Below are 13,919 nucleotides of genomic sequence, written 5' to 3' on the forward strand. Positions count from 1 at the left end.
GGCAGGCAAAACATCTGAACTTCTGTATAGGGGTATATATACACACACACACTTATATGTATTTATACACATACACACATATAAGTGTGATAGGAGTGGAGCCATATGCCTGTTAATTATTTCATTAGCGCAAGCATAGTGTTCTGCTACTTTCACACCTATATATGTGTATGTGTATATATACATACATGTGTGTGTGTATATATACCCCTACACAGAAGTTCAGATGTCATGCCTGACTCCAAACATGTCCTCAAAAAAACCCTATAAACGCCAGCAGCAAAAATCAGGCTGACAGGCGAGAAGCCATATCGCTGTTCTATAAGTCACCTAAGAGAAACAATCTTTTCTCTATAGCGGTCACCCTGAAATGGAAGGGTTTGGTCACCATGCCATAGCAGTCAGTGTCAGTTCACCCTACACTACACTACGGTCACCCTGGCACTTAACACTTTCCCTACAGAAACTAGATTTTTGAATCTAACTAAAGTGGAAAATAGTACCCTAACTACACTAGATATCCCTTTCCTCACACTAATAATTGCTAAATGACACTTTTGAAGCAGAAGTAACAAAACTGCTTCCACTCTCTTCCACGTCCCTGTATTACAATGCTAGGAATTTGGCGGGGCTATCTTATATACTGGGGGGCTTATTCACTAATGATTGGCCTCTGGACCCCCTAGTCACTCCAATCACATTCCTAGCATTCTCCTACCCCCTCAATTGGCTTTTACTGCAGCAAAGTGGCTCGTTAAGGTCTGGCGACGTAGACCTACGTCACCAGACTCTCCCCCCTCTCGGCGCCGCGTCGCCGGAGGCTCGCTCCCGCTGTATTCAGACACAGCGGGAGTCGGGCCGGGGAGGAGAGGCGGTGATCATCGCCGATCTTCCCCGATTGTCGGGGATCGAGTGAGAAAATCCGCCCGCTTGTGTAAACAAAGCGGACGGATCTCCTATGTGACAGACAGTGACAGATTACAGGATTCAGCATAGCTGAACCTGTGATCTGTGTCACACAACCCCCTCCCCCCACACACGTCAGTAAGCATGAGGCATACCTTGATCACCAATAAAGTTAACCCCTTCCCTGCTAGTGTCATTATTACAGTAACAGTGCATATTAATAACACTGATTACTGTAGTAATGTCACTGGTACCCCTAAAAGTGTCAAAAATGTCAGTTAGGGGTCTGATCTGTCTGCCGCAATGTCGCAGTCCCGCAAAAAAAAAAAAAACGCAGATCGCCGCCATTACTAGTGAAAAAAATAAAAAATAAAAATGACAAATCTTTCCCGTAGTTAGTAAACGCAATAACTTTTGCGCAAACCAATCAAAATACGCTTATTGTGATTTTTTTTTTACCAAAAATATGTAGCAGAAAACAAATTGGCCTAAAATGTTAAAAAATTTTGATTTATAAATTTCTTTTGGGAATGTTATATATCAGAATGTAAAAAATATGTTTTTTTTTTCAAAATTGTCACTCTTTTTTTCAAAAATTAAAAATCACACAGGTGATCAAATATAACCAAAAGAAAGCTCTATTAGTGGGGAAAAAAGGACATAAATTTAATTTGGGTACAGCGTCGGACACCCGCGCAATTGTCCGTTAAAATAACGCAGTGCCGAATCGCAAAATATAGCCTGGTCAGGAATGGGGTAAAATCTTCCGGTCTTAAAGCGGTTAAAAATACGCTAATTGAGAATTTTTTTGTCAAAGACATGTAGCTAAATACATTTTGGCCTAAATATATGACAAAAATTGAATATATTGGATATGTTTTAACTGTCAAAGTAGAAAATGTAAATTTTTTCGCAAAATTTTTGCTCTTTTTTTATTAATATCGCAAAAAATGAAAAGCACAGAGGTGATCAAATACCACCAAAAGAAAGCTCTGTTTGTGGGAAAAAAAGGACGTAAATTTTGTTTGGGTACGGGGTTGCATAACCGCGCATTTGTCAGTTAAATTCGTGCAGTACCAAGTTGCAAAAAGTGGCCTGGACGTTAAGCAGGAAAATACTCCGGTGGTAAAGTGGTTAAAGACATTTCTCTGAAGTACTGGTGATCAAAACTAAACTAAGTACTCAAGATAGTAAACAAAAGAGAAGGATGGCGCTGTAAGATTCTGGTACCTCTGGTACCCTTATTTTCCATTTTCTTTTCAAATATGCGTCCCACCTTTCTAATTAGGTGGTACGCATACACCTTTAAGACGGATGACGTCATCGCCGAGCGCCGCAGAGCGGCTATTTCAACCGCCGGCGTTCTCTCTCACATTGTTCCTTCAACCTGCCTGTGTGTCCACATGCTTACAAGCTTGTCTTGCTACCGGAACCTCCAGCTATTCTCTTTTACTTGGAAACAGACCGGAACCTCGCTACTGATCCCTGTATCTCGCTACTGGATCACTCCCTCACTACTGGACCCTTCTACTACTAACCTTACTAGTGATAAGTACCCCACAGGGGAATCCTCCATAACCTTACTTACACTATCTACCTCTGCACATTAAGGACTGTTACTATCTATGCATACTAATTCTATCATCTGCACTGTGACATAGATTGCTAGCTCTTGTGTCTACTACCATCTATCCTTGCACTGGGTTAGTCTATCCTGTATTTGTCATCTGCTGTCCTTACCACCTGTTACCATACTCGATTACTAACCTATCTGCATTCTACCTAAAGCCATCTAATACTCTCCTGAACATTTCTATCAAGATCTTACCATCTCCGTCACTGTTCACACCTGACCCTTCAGCACATCATCTTCATACTATCATATACATCCTATCACTCCAGGAACATCTTATTGAGTGTGTATATCTGTATGCTGAAGCTGACAGGCCCACGGTGATGAGTCTGGAGAGTTGGATCTGGTTATTCAACACATCTCTACATGACTACTGAGTGGAGATTCTGCAGCTGCAAATCCAGCCTACTACAAAAACGCAGGAGCGTTACAGATTGAACGAACCTAAAAAATGGATTCAGCAGAATTACCCACTCAAGTGACACAATTAACACAACAAGTAAATGCATTAATGCTTGCTCTTACTGAAGTAAAAGAAGAAAATCAGACTCTGAAACAGCAGGTAACCCGTCTTTCACGGCTCACTGCTGCTCAACCCCCTGAACCTAAAATAAACCCTCCTCTAGTGTTTACAGGTGATCGGAAAAAATTTTGTGAATTCAAAAACGCATGTCAATTGCTTTTTTTGTTAAAACCTCGTACATACCCTACTGATCAAATTAAAGTCTGTACCATTATCTCATACTTAACGGGTGATCCACGGGCCTGGGCAGACTCTCTCTTTGAGAAAAATGATCAGCTTCTCAACTCCTATTCTTTATTCCTTGCGGAACTCGCTAGTTTATATGATGACCCCAACAGGCAGAGTACTGCTGATATTCAATTGAGGGCTTTAAAACAAGGAAGGAGACCTGTAGAAGACTTTGTAGCTGAGTTCAAAAGATGGACCCTTGACTCAGGGTGGAATGATACATCTCTGCGAACTCAATTCAGACTCGGGTTGTCAGAAGCTGTTAAAGACGAGCTCGCCCGAGCGGATTTACCTGGCACCTTGGATGCCTTAATACAACTCAGTATCAACATCGACAGGCGACTGCGTGAAAGAAGGGCTGAGAAAATGGGAATGCCATTGTCTAGTCCTTCTCGGATTTCGGCCGTTGACCCTACTCCCTTGGAGGTAGGAACCATACGCCCACCTTTATCAACTACTGAACGAGCCAGAAGAAGATCCAGAAACCTCTGCATGTACTGCGCATCCCCGGATCATTTGATAAGCATCTGTCCCCTTGTCCGCAAAAAAGAGGGTGAGTGTTCACATGTCTTGCTAGGAGGATTAACGACTTCCTTTTCTAACCCCTATCTCTTTGTTCATTTGACATTACAGTGGGACCAGACTAGGATTACCACCAAGGCTATGATCGACACCGGATCTTGTGGAAACTATATTGATACATGTTTTGTTACCTTAAATAAAATACCTATTATTTCAAAACCTTAACCTGTTTCTGTTTCATTAACGGTATCCCACTATCTTCTGGTCCAATCACCAACCAGACACAAGCACTCCTCGTCACTACTAACGAGTCTCATATGGAGACCACCACTTTTGATATACTATCTTCACCCCATTTTTCTATTATTTTGGGACTCCCCTGGTTACACACACATCAACCAATCATAGATTGGAAAAGACGGGCTTTGTCTTTCCCTTCTCACTATTGTGAGATTACGTGTAACCTCCCATCTTATGAAAAGATCCTGTCTGTGGTGTCAGATGAGATTGCACCACTATGCTATCAGGATCTGTCCGAAGTATTCCTTGAAAAAAATGCTCAAATGTTGCCTCCCCATAGGGATTATGAATGCACTATCGATCTACTCCCTAACAGCAAATTGCCTTTCGGTCATGTTTATCCTCTTTCACAGGATGAACTTTCTCATCTCAAGGAATACTTGGATGAGAATTTGACAAAAGGGTTCATCAGACCCTCTACTTCTTCCACAGCTGCAGGACTTTTTTTTGTCCGCAATAAGGATTCAAGTCTTAGGCCTATTATCGATTATAGGCAATTAAATACGATTACAATAAAGGATCGCTATCCTTTACCGCTCATCCCTGAACTCATTGAACAAGTGCGTGGGGCTACTTACTTCTCTAAATTAGACCTGAAAGGGGCATACAACCTAATCCGAATCCGTGACGGAGATGAGTGGAAAACAGCATTCAGAACCAGATACGGATTATTCGAATATCTTGTGATGCCATTCGGGTTGTGTAATGCTCCCGCAGCCTTCCAAAGGTTCATAAACGACATCTTTAGAGACTTACTTGATGTCTGTGTTGTAGTATATCTGGACGATATACTTATCTATTCTCGATCTCTCTCTGAACATATAAAACATGTAAAACTTGTGTTATCCAGATTACTCGCACACAATCTATACGTGAAATTAAAAAAATGCCTATTTCATAAAGAAGAAATATTATTCCTAGGATACATCATATCCAAAACCGGAATCAAGATGGATATGAGCAAGATATCCTGTATTCTGGACTGGCCTATACCAACAACTCGTAAGGCATTACAGCGATTCCTTGGATTTTCAAACTTCTATAGGAAGTTCATCAAGAACTTTTCTGCCATTGTGAGACCTCTCACGCAACTGACAAGTATAAAGAAACCATTCAAATGGTCAGAAGAAGCAAATCGAGCTTTCTGCTTGTTAAAATCAAGCTTTACTTCTGCTCCCATACTACGCCATCCAGACCCATCCCTCCAATATATTCTGGAGGTAGATGCGTCAAATATGGCAGTAGGAGCAGTTCTCTCCCAACGACCAACAAATACTTCACCACTCCACCCAGTTGCTTTCTTTTCAAAATCATTAAGCAGCCCAGAGGTGAATTACCCAGTGGGTAAAAAGGAGTTGCTTGCCATAAAACTGGCACTGGAGAATTGGCGACATCTACTTGAGGGTACCCGGTTACCAATACTAATATATACAGATCACAAAAACCTTCAATACCTCCAGACTAACAAAACTCTCTCCCACCGGCAGGTACGATGGTCATTATTTTTCCTAAGATTCAACTTCTTAGTGACCTACACGCCTGCAGACAAAAATAAAAAAGCGGATGCGCTATCACGATTAACCGAAGATAACTGCGCTGAAATCCCTTCTATTCCTATAATACCCTATGAACGTATTATTGGGGTTGTTCGTTCCCTGAAGGAAGAGATTTTGCACAGTATAAGATTGGATTCACCTCCACCACAACTAAGTACTGATGCAGAAGGCTTCCTCTACTACAATGACAAACTCTACATACCCCCTACTATGCGTACCAAGATCTTGGAGTTATCACATGATGTGCCCATGGCAGGACATATGGGTATGACGAAAACCCTTAATTTGCTTACTAGGCAGTTTTGGTGGCCTGATATGAAGACGTCTGTACAAAAATTTGTATCTTCATGTGACATCTGTGCAAGGTCCAAAATTGACACTACAAAACCATCTGGTCTACTCTGCAGTCTACCAATACCCCAGGTTCCATGGGAAGTTGTGTCCTTAGACTTTATAGTAGAACTACCACCTTCTAAAGGATTTAATACCATTCTAGTGTCAGTGGACCACCTGACAAAGATGGCACATTTCATCGCTATCCGTAGACTACCTTCATCTAAACAAACAGCGGAACTACTGATGAAACATGTGTTCAAGTTACACGGAATTCCAAAGACTCTTTTATCCGACCGTGGTTCACAGTTCATCTCCAAATTTTGGCAAGCTCTTTGTCAAATATTACGGATTGAGCGAAAGCTCACTTCTCCCTACCACCCTCAGACCAACGGACAGACTGAAAGAGTCAACCAGTGTATAGAACAATATCTGCGTTGCTACACATCATACCTACAGGATGATTGGGTGGTCCTTCTCCCTCTGGCGGAATTTGCTTATAACAACGCAACCCACAGTACTACTAAGCAAAGTCCGTTCTACTTGAACTATGGGTTTCATCCCACACTTCTTCCACCACACATCCTACCATCAAGTAACCCAGTAGCCTCAGACTATCTTACCCAAATAAAGGACTCTCTGGGTTTACTTAATACCACTATCTCACACGCCCACAGCCAACAAAAAAGGTACTACGACCTACGTAGAAGACCTTCTCCTCAGTATGCTATTGGGGACCTCGTTTGGCTATCGACAAGAAATTTAAGATTAAAGATCCCTAGCAAAAAGCTTGGACCTTTATTTCTGGGACCCTTCCCAATTAAGAAACTTATTGGAAAAGCTGCAGTACAGCTCACCTTACCAGCAGATCTCAAGATCCATCCCATCTTCCATGTGTCGCTACTGAAACCCCATGTTCCTAATCAAGGAATAAGGCCTACCATCTTGCCTCCACCTCCAGTACAAGTTGAAGGCGGAGAAGAATATGAGATTAAGGAGATTTTGGATTCTCGTATCCACAGAGGAAGACTCCAGTATCTCATAAGATGGAAGAACTATGGACCCCAAGACGACACCTGGTTGGATACCACTGATGTTCACGCACCTAGGCTTATACGAAGGTTTCACTAGAAATACCCGGAGAAACCAGTGCTATAGGCCTTCCGGAGCCGGCCTTAAGGGGGGGGGTACTGTAAGATTCTGGTACCTCTGGTACCCTTATTTTCCATTTTCTTTTCAAATATGCGTCCCACCTTTCTAATTAGGTGGTACGCATACACCTTTAAGACGGATGACGTCATCGCCGAGCGCCGCAGAGCGGCTATTTCAACCGCCGGCGTTCTCTCTCACATTGTTCGTTCAACCTGCCCTGCCTGTGTGTCCACATGCTTACAAGCTTGTCTTGCTACCGGAACCTCCAGCTATTCTCTTTTACTTGGAAACAGACCGGAACCTCGCTACTGATCCCTGTATCTCGCTACTGGATCACTCCCTCACTACTGGACCCTTCTACTACTAACCTTACTAGTGATAAGTACCCCACAGGGGAATCCTCCATAACCTTACTTACACTATCTACCTCTGCACATTAAGGACTGTTACTATCTATGCATACTAATTCTATCATCTGCACTGTGACATAGATTGCTAGCTCTTGAGTCTACTACCATCTATCCTTGCACTGGGTTAGTCTATCCTGTATTTGTCATCTGCTGTCCTTACCACCTGTTACCATACTCGATTACTAACCTATCTGCATTCTACCTAAAACCATCTAATACTCTCCTGAACATTTCTATCAAGATCTTACCATCTCTGTCACTGTTCACACCTGACCCTTCAGCACATCATCTTCATACTATCATATACATCCTATCACTCCAGGAACATCTTATTGAGTGTGTATATCTGTATGCTGAAGCTGACAGGCCCACAGTGATAAGTCTGGAGAGTTGGATCTGGTTATTCAACACATCTCTACATGACTACTGAGTGGAGATTCTGCAGCTGCAAATCCAGCCTACTACAAAAACGCAGGAGCGTTACAGGCGCTCAGGTTTGCACTTATGATGAAAAAAGTACAAACATTGACCATTAAGAATGGTCTTAATAATGGGCCTCAAAAGTTTAATAAACACATAAAATAAAAATTAAATGAAAGTACTTTCAAACCGAACCCTGGAGCCTCTGAAGCCTCTGGATCTCCATTGGGAGCTGTGGGAATCCCTGGTGGTAATCGTGGGACTCTCAATGACATCAGGTAACCCAGATGAAAAGAGGTGCTCCCTGATAGAAGGCTGGAACTTCCGACGGTAGTGGCTCACACGGTTCTGTGTGCGGCCGCTACACTGAACCGAGGCCGATGCGTAGTTGGAAGCCAAGTTCTCCGTGCGGACCGGAAGTGGCGCGTGGATGACGTCACCGGAAGTAGCCGGAAGTAATGCCGCGGAGATACACAGAGGCCAGGTGGGGCGGATGAAGTGTCGCAAGTGCTTCTAAAGAGCTTCTGGTTGCCACAACTACATGTTTCGCTATGTATAGCTTTATCAAGTTTCCCACAGCTCCCAATGGAGATCCAGAGGCTTCAGAGGCTCCAGGGTTCGGTTTGAAAGTACTTTCATTTAATTTTAATTGTATGTTTTTATTAAACTTTTGAGGCCCATTATTAAGACCATTCTCTGAGGTCAATGTTTGTACTTTTTTCATCATAAGTGCACACCTGAGCGCCATCCTTCTCTTTTGTTTACTGTCTACATACACCATCCTGTGTTAAGGATCAGGCGACCGTGGCGCACTTGGAGTATAGTCTTCACCGGGTTTACATTATATTGGGGTCATGTTACAACATGGAAATTGCATTTAGGACTGGCGCTTAAACTCTGTTTGTGTAAGTACTCAAGATAAAGCTGAACCTATGTTATGTGGTACAACATAGAATTATATTTTTTTTCTCTTAAAGAGGTTGTAAACCCACCTTTATAACTTTTACCTATAGGTAAGCCTTTAATAAGGCTTACCTATAGGTACTGTAAATAGCTCCTAAACTGTTTAGAAAATATTTATATTGCAAGCAGCCAATGAGGTCATCAGCGCACGCGCTCTGAAGAAACGGCTCCCCGTGGCATTTCTTCAGAGCCCTGTACCGTAACCGGCGAGTAATAAAGCCTGGAATCCACAGACCTGGAAGGAAGACGGGCGAAGATGAATGTGGCCACCAGCGGGGACAATGCGGGCTTCGTTTGCAGGTAAGTGTCACATAACGTGCTAGTATGCGATGCATACTAGCACATTATGCATTTACTTTGCAGGGAAGAAAAAAAAAAAAAACAGAAGACTTTACTTCCTCTTTGAATAAATATCTTTTGTAATGCATGACAGTAGTCTGCTGGCTTTGCTAACTGCAGCTTGGCATTGCATGCTAATGCTGAGACTGTGATCTGCAAGATGCCCAGATCTTTTTTCCATTTTCCGCAGAGGTGTATCTCCTAATGAACATCCTATACATTTTTAGCTCCCAAGTGCAAACCTTTACATTTTTCAGTATTGAACCTCATCTGCCATGTACTGTAGCTGCCCACCCCTCAATTTTATCCAGAGATAGAGATTTGATATCCTGTTTTGAAGTTATTGCCATATATAGTTTGGTATCATCAGAAAACACTGATATTCATTTATTTCAACCTCAACATCATTTATAAACAAAATTGGTACGACTCTAGAAAATTATATCACAAAAAAAATAAGTTTTCTATGAACATACATTTTCTTCAATACCAATAGACCCTAATTTGTGAATCAAGCAATTGTGGGGTATTGTATTGAATGCTTTAGCAAAATCCAGATAAATTATGTCCACTGGCCATCACCTATTTAAATTACTGCTCACTTCTTCATAGAATGTTAATAGGCTGTTCTAACTAGAATGCACCTTCCTAAAGAACTCCCATAGACGAGTCAGTTTTTTTCATTCAGCCAGTGAGTTGAATAAAAAAACTGATATGATTCCCCCATCCACATCTATTTGAGATGGCTAGGGAATCCTCTCTGCTGTGTTTTTGTATTCTTGCAGTCAGAATACACTGATCGGCACTGCAGACTATAGCCCGCAGCACTGGTCAAGCATCTAAAATCTGACACAGTAGTTGAACAAACCTCAATCAGTAGATGAATTTCTGTTCAACCGCAGTGAACCCACAGCTTAAAGTGGTTGTAAAGGCAGAAGTTTTTTTTTTATCTTAATGCATTCTATGCATTACAATTAAAAACCTTCTGTGTGCAGCAGCCCCCCTCAGCCCCCCTAATACTTACCTGAGCCCCATCTTTATCCAGCGATGTTGCAGGAGTTTCTCAGCTGTCCCGGACTCCCCTCCTCATTGGCTAAAGCCCCGTACACACGCAGCGATTATCGGTCGACCGATCGTCCGTCTTTTGTCCAGAGTTGTGTTTTGTTGGTTGGAATGTGCCTAGACTGCACACAAATTTTCTCACCCGACAAAATTCTACTTCAGAAGTGATGTCATGTGTTGGGTTGCTTTCTTTGTGTTCTTTCTTCACTGAGCTTGCCCAGACTTGCTCATCAGATTTTTCCCTGTCAAAATCTGTACTGACTGCACGAAAATCGGCCTTTGTGTTGACGGCCAACAAAAATTTTATAGTCTGCACACCAGATTTTTTTGGGCCAAAAAGTCGGTGTTGGCTGTCGGAAGCATCATACTAACAAGCCGAAAATCGGCAGATCGGTCGTCGGACGAAAATTCCCTGCCAATTTTCGACGCGTGTGTACGGGGCTTAAGACAGCAGCGTGGCACGATTGACTCCCGCTGCTCTCAATCAAAGTAAGTCAGCCAATCAGGAGAGAGAGGTAGCAGGGCCGGGTCGTGGCTCCGTGTCTGAATGGACACAGGGAGCTGTGACTCGGCTCAGGTGCCCCATAGCAAGCTTCTTTCACATTCAGTAATGTGAGTTTCTATTCTTGTTCTCATTAAAAAGTCACTATCTGACTCTTCTTTTATACTGCAGCCTTCATGGAGGAAAAAATTTACTTATACCCCCACATACAAGAGACAGAACGCACAAGAGCCGTCAGTACATTCCCACAGCAATCAGCAGTTATACGGAAAATCTTCACTGTGATTATGCTAACTTCTTCAGAACCACAATAATGTGTCCTGCGGGTTGATTTCCTGTAGTTTTGCAATAATACACACTTGTCGTCAATCAGATGCACTAATTTACTAATAAGGTATAATTAAAGAGGGCATGCCCAATTAGGTTTCTCGTAGTAAGGAAGGTTATAGCTCTTCTGAAAATGCATTATAAATAAATGACAATTTTGCAGCTTTCAATCTTCTTATCTCTGCAAGACATTTCTTTTTTTCCTTCTTATATCGGCAGGATGTCCGATGGGTATACGTATTATAAAGAGACTTGGAATTGCAGAAAATGATGGCTGAAGAGAAAATGTGGTTTAAGAGAACCTGTTATACGCAGCAGTATATTTCTAAATACCTGAAAGACAACTTCACAGTCTGACCAAGAGGCAGAAACTTTAGCCATATGCTAACAATTAGGTCCATTCAAAAATAATATTTCTGTCTGAATAACCCATTGGCATCCTCTAAATAGTGGGAACTCCACAGATCTCTGCCCACCTGCACAGATGTACTAACAACATCACTTTCCCATAGCCACCAGTCAGCTTCATCTCATTCTTAGAGTGGATTAGAATACAGATTCCTAATGGTTGCTGTGGGAATTGGGCAATAAGACAATTTCTTGTAAGTAAAGTTTTTACATTGAAATCTATTATGGAATAAAGGGTTCTGTGACGAGACCCTTGCTCGCCCGCTTCCGCTCTCCCGACACTCCTCTGTTTCTAGTGAGTCAGCTTGCAGATCGCAACGTCTGATGGTTCGGTCAACCAAGGCTGCGGGATCCGAACTACAGCTATGTGCCGTTCGGAATCCATTAGAACAAACACCAAGCAGGCTGTATGTAAGTTCAAACAGGAAGACGTTTATTGGAAGTAAACAACACACTTTTATACAGAATTTGGAACATCCTGCCCCCAACAACCGCTTTCCCATTGGTCAATTGCAAAGTACAAGCCGTTCTCCTTCAGGTCCTCCTTAGCCATGCAAATGAGGACTTGAAAATGAGTAAGCATGGATTGGTCCAATAGCTTGATTAGAAGGACTGTTATGTGTAATGAGACAGAAGCCCCCAGGGGACAATCAATGTACACAATAGCCAGACACAGAACAATGGTTCCATAACGAGCCCCCAATACACATTACTCTGAGTGTCAATACATCCCTTAGTAGACAACATGTGAGTTCATTAGCACACCCGACAATAGGTGAATGGAAAGCCACCTCAGACAAAAGCAACATTGTTAGACAGTCAGTCTCCTCCTTGAACTTCCTGGAATGACCATATTAGGAGTGGTCAGAGACCTCATGGCAAATGGGAACAAATCTCAATATTTCTACATGGAGACCTTGCTGACAAATATGAAGCAATCCAAACCATCACCCATCTGTCCTTAAATATGTGAACACCGTCACATATCTTCCCCTGGGAAACAGTCCAACATCCACAGTGGGACCCCGAACTGGTCAACTCGAGGATGTTGGAAAAGTAGTCTTACGGTTCCAGGTCTGTCTGCCGGGATAACCCCTGCGCACTCCCATGTATATTCCTGAAATATTTCTGAAATCTACACGTATGTGTCTTCCATCAATTCCATTTCATTTGCACGTTCTTTTGCCTCCTTTGCGTCTTCAACATTTTCAAAGTAGACAAACGAGAAACCCCTGGAACGTCGAGACAAGAGAAAGAACTAGAGCAACAAGAGAGAGAACGAGAGCGGAAGCGAGCGAGCAAGGGTCTGGTCACAGGTTCGGTATACAAAAAAAGAAGGACATATAGGGGGAGATTTACTAAAACTGGATCACTCAGAATCTGGTGCAGCTGTGCATGGCAGCTATTGCCAATAAGCTTCTAACTTCAGCCTTTTCAATTTAGCTTTGACAATAAAACCTATTTAGAAAAACAGAAGACATTAGGCGCAAAAAAAAGGTGAAAATTGTAAATTTTCAAGGATAATGGTTAAAAAACCAATTGTAATGAGTCCAGTAGAAAAAAAAAAGTGTAACAAGTCCTATAAGTCCACTTGGGCAGGCTGATCCCTGGAGCAAGAAGCAGACTCTATAGGCAAAAGACAAGAGAAGGAAAGCACCTCTAAGTGTAGTCTTCAGCAGAATTTTTATTAAAAATTCAGAAATGGCCAATCACATAATAAAAGAAGACAACAGGCCCATCAAGATAAAACCGAGACTTGCTTGCTTGTCCCTAGGGATAGAAAAGCCACAGGAGATCTGAATATCTAGCTGTCAGATGGGAGGAAGCCAGCTGGGAAACCATCCACTAACTCAAAAAAAAAGGGCTGGAACGCACCTAGACTGCAACATTTGTGCGATGACATCACTGTAACAAGCAGTGTGTTCTGGCACATGCGCAATGCGCGCTCTTTTCTCAAACTTACGAGACATCTAGTGGAGCCTTATTTGTATTCACATGCAAAAGATGGTCATAACTGGCTTAGGACTACAAAAGTACAATTTAGACCAATGTTTACTTAAAGTGTTACTAAAGCCTGGACCCTGCACTCACTATATCTTGTCTTCCACAGTACACAGAACATGGAAATGAAATAGTTTTAGTAAATATAAACTACTAAACACCTTTTTTCATCAGCAGTTTGAGCAGTTCTGTGACCTATATCAGTGTCTGGTTAAAGCGTGTAGGAGAAGTTTGCATTCTCCCATGATTGTCCTATAATGCTGCAGGACCCCTGACAATCTGTCTGGACAGTGCTGATTGGCCCTGTGCTAATCACATGCACTCTCCCCAGAAA

This window comes from Pelophylax lessonae, assembly GCF_965119305.1.
Source record: "Pelophylax lessonae genome assembly, chromosome: 1".
Lineage (NCBI taxonomy): Eukaryota > Metazoa > Chordata > Amphibia > Anura > Ranidae > Pelophylax > Pelophylax lessonae.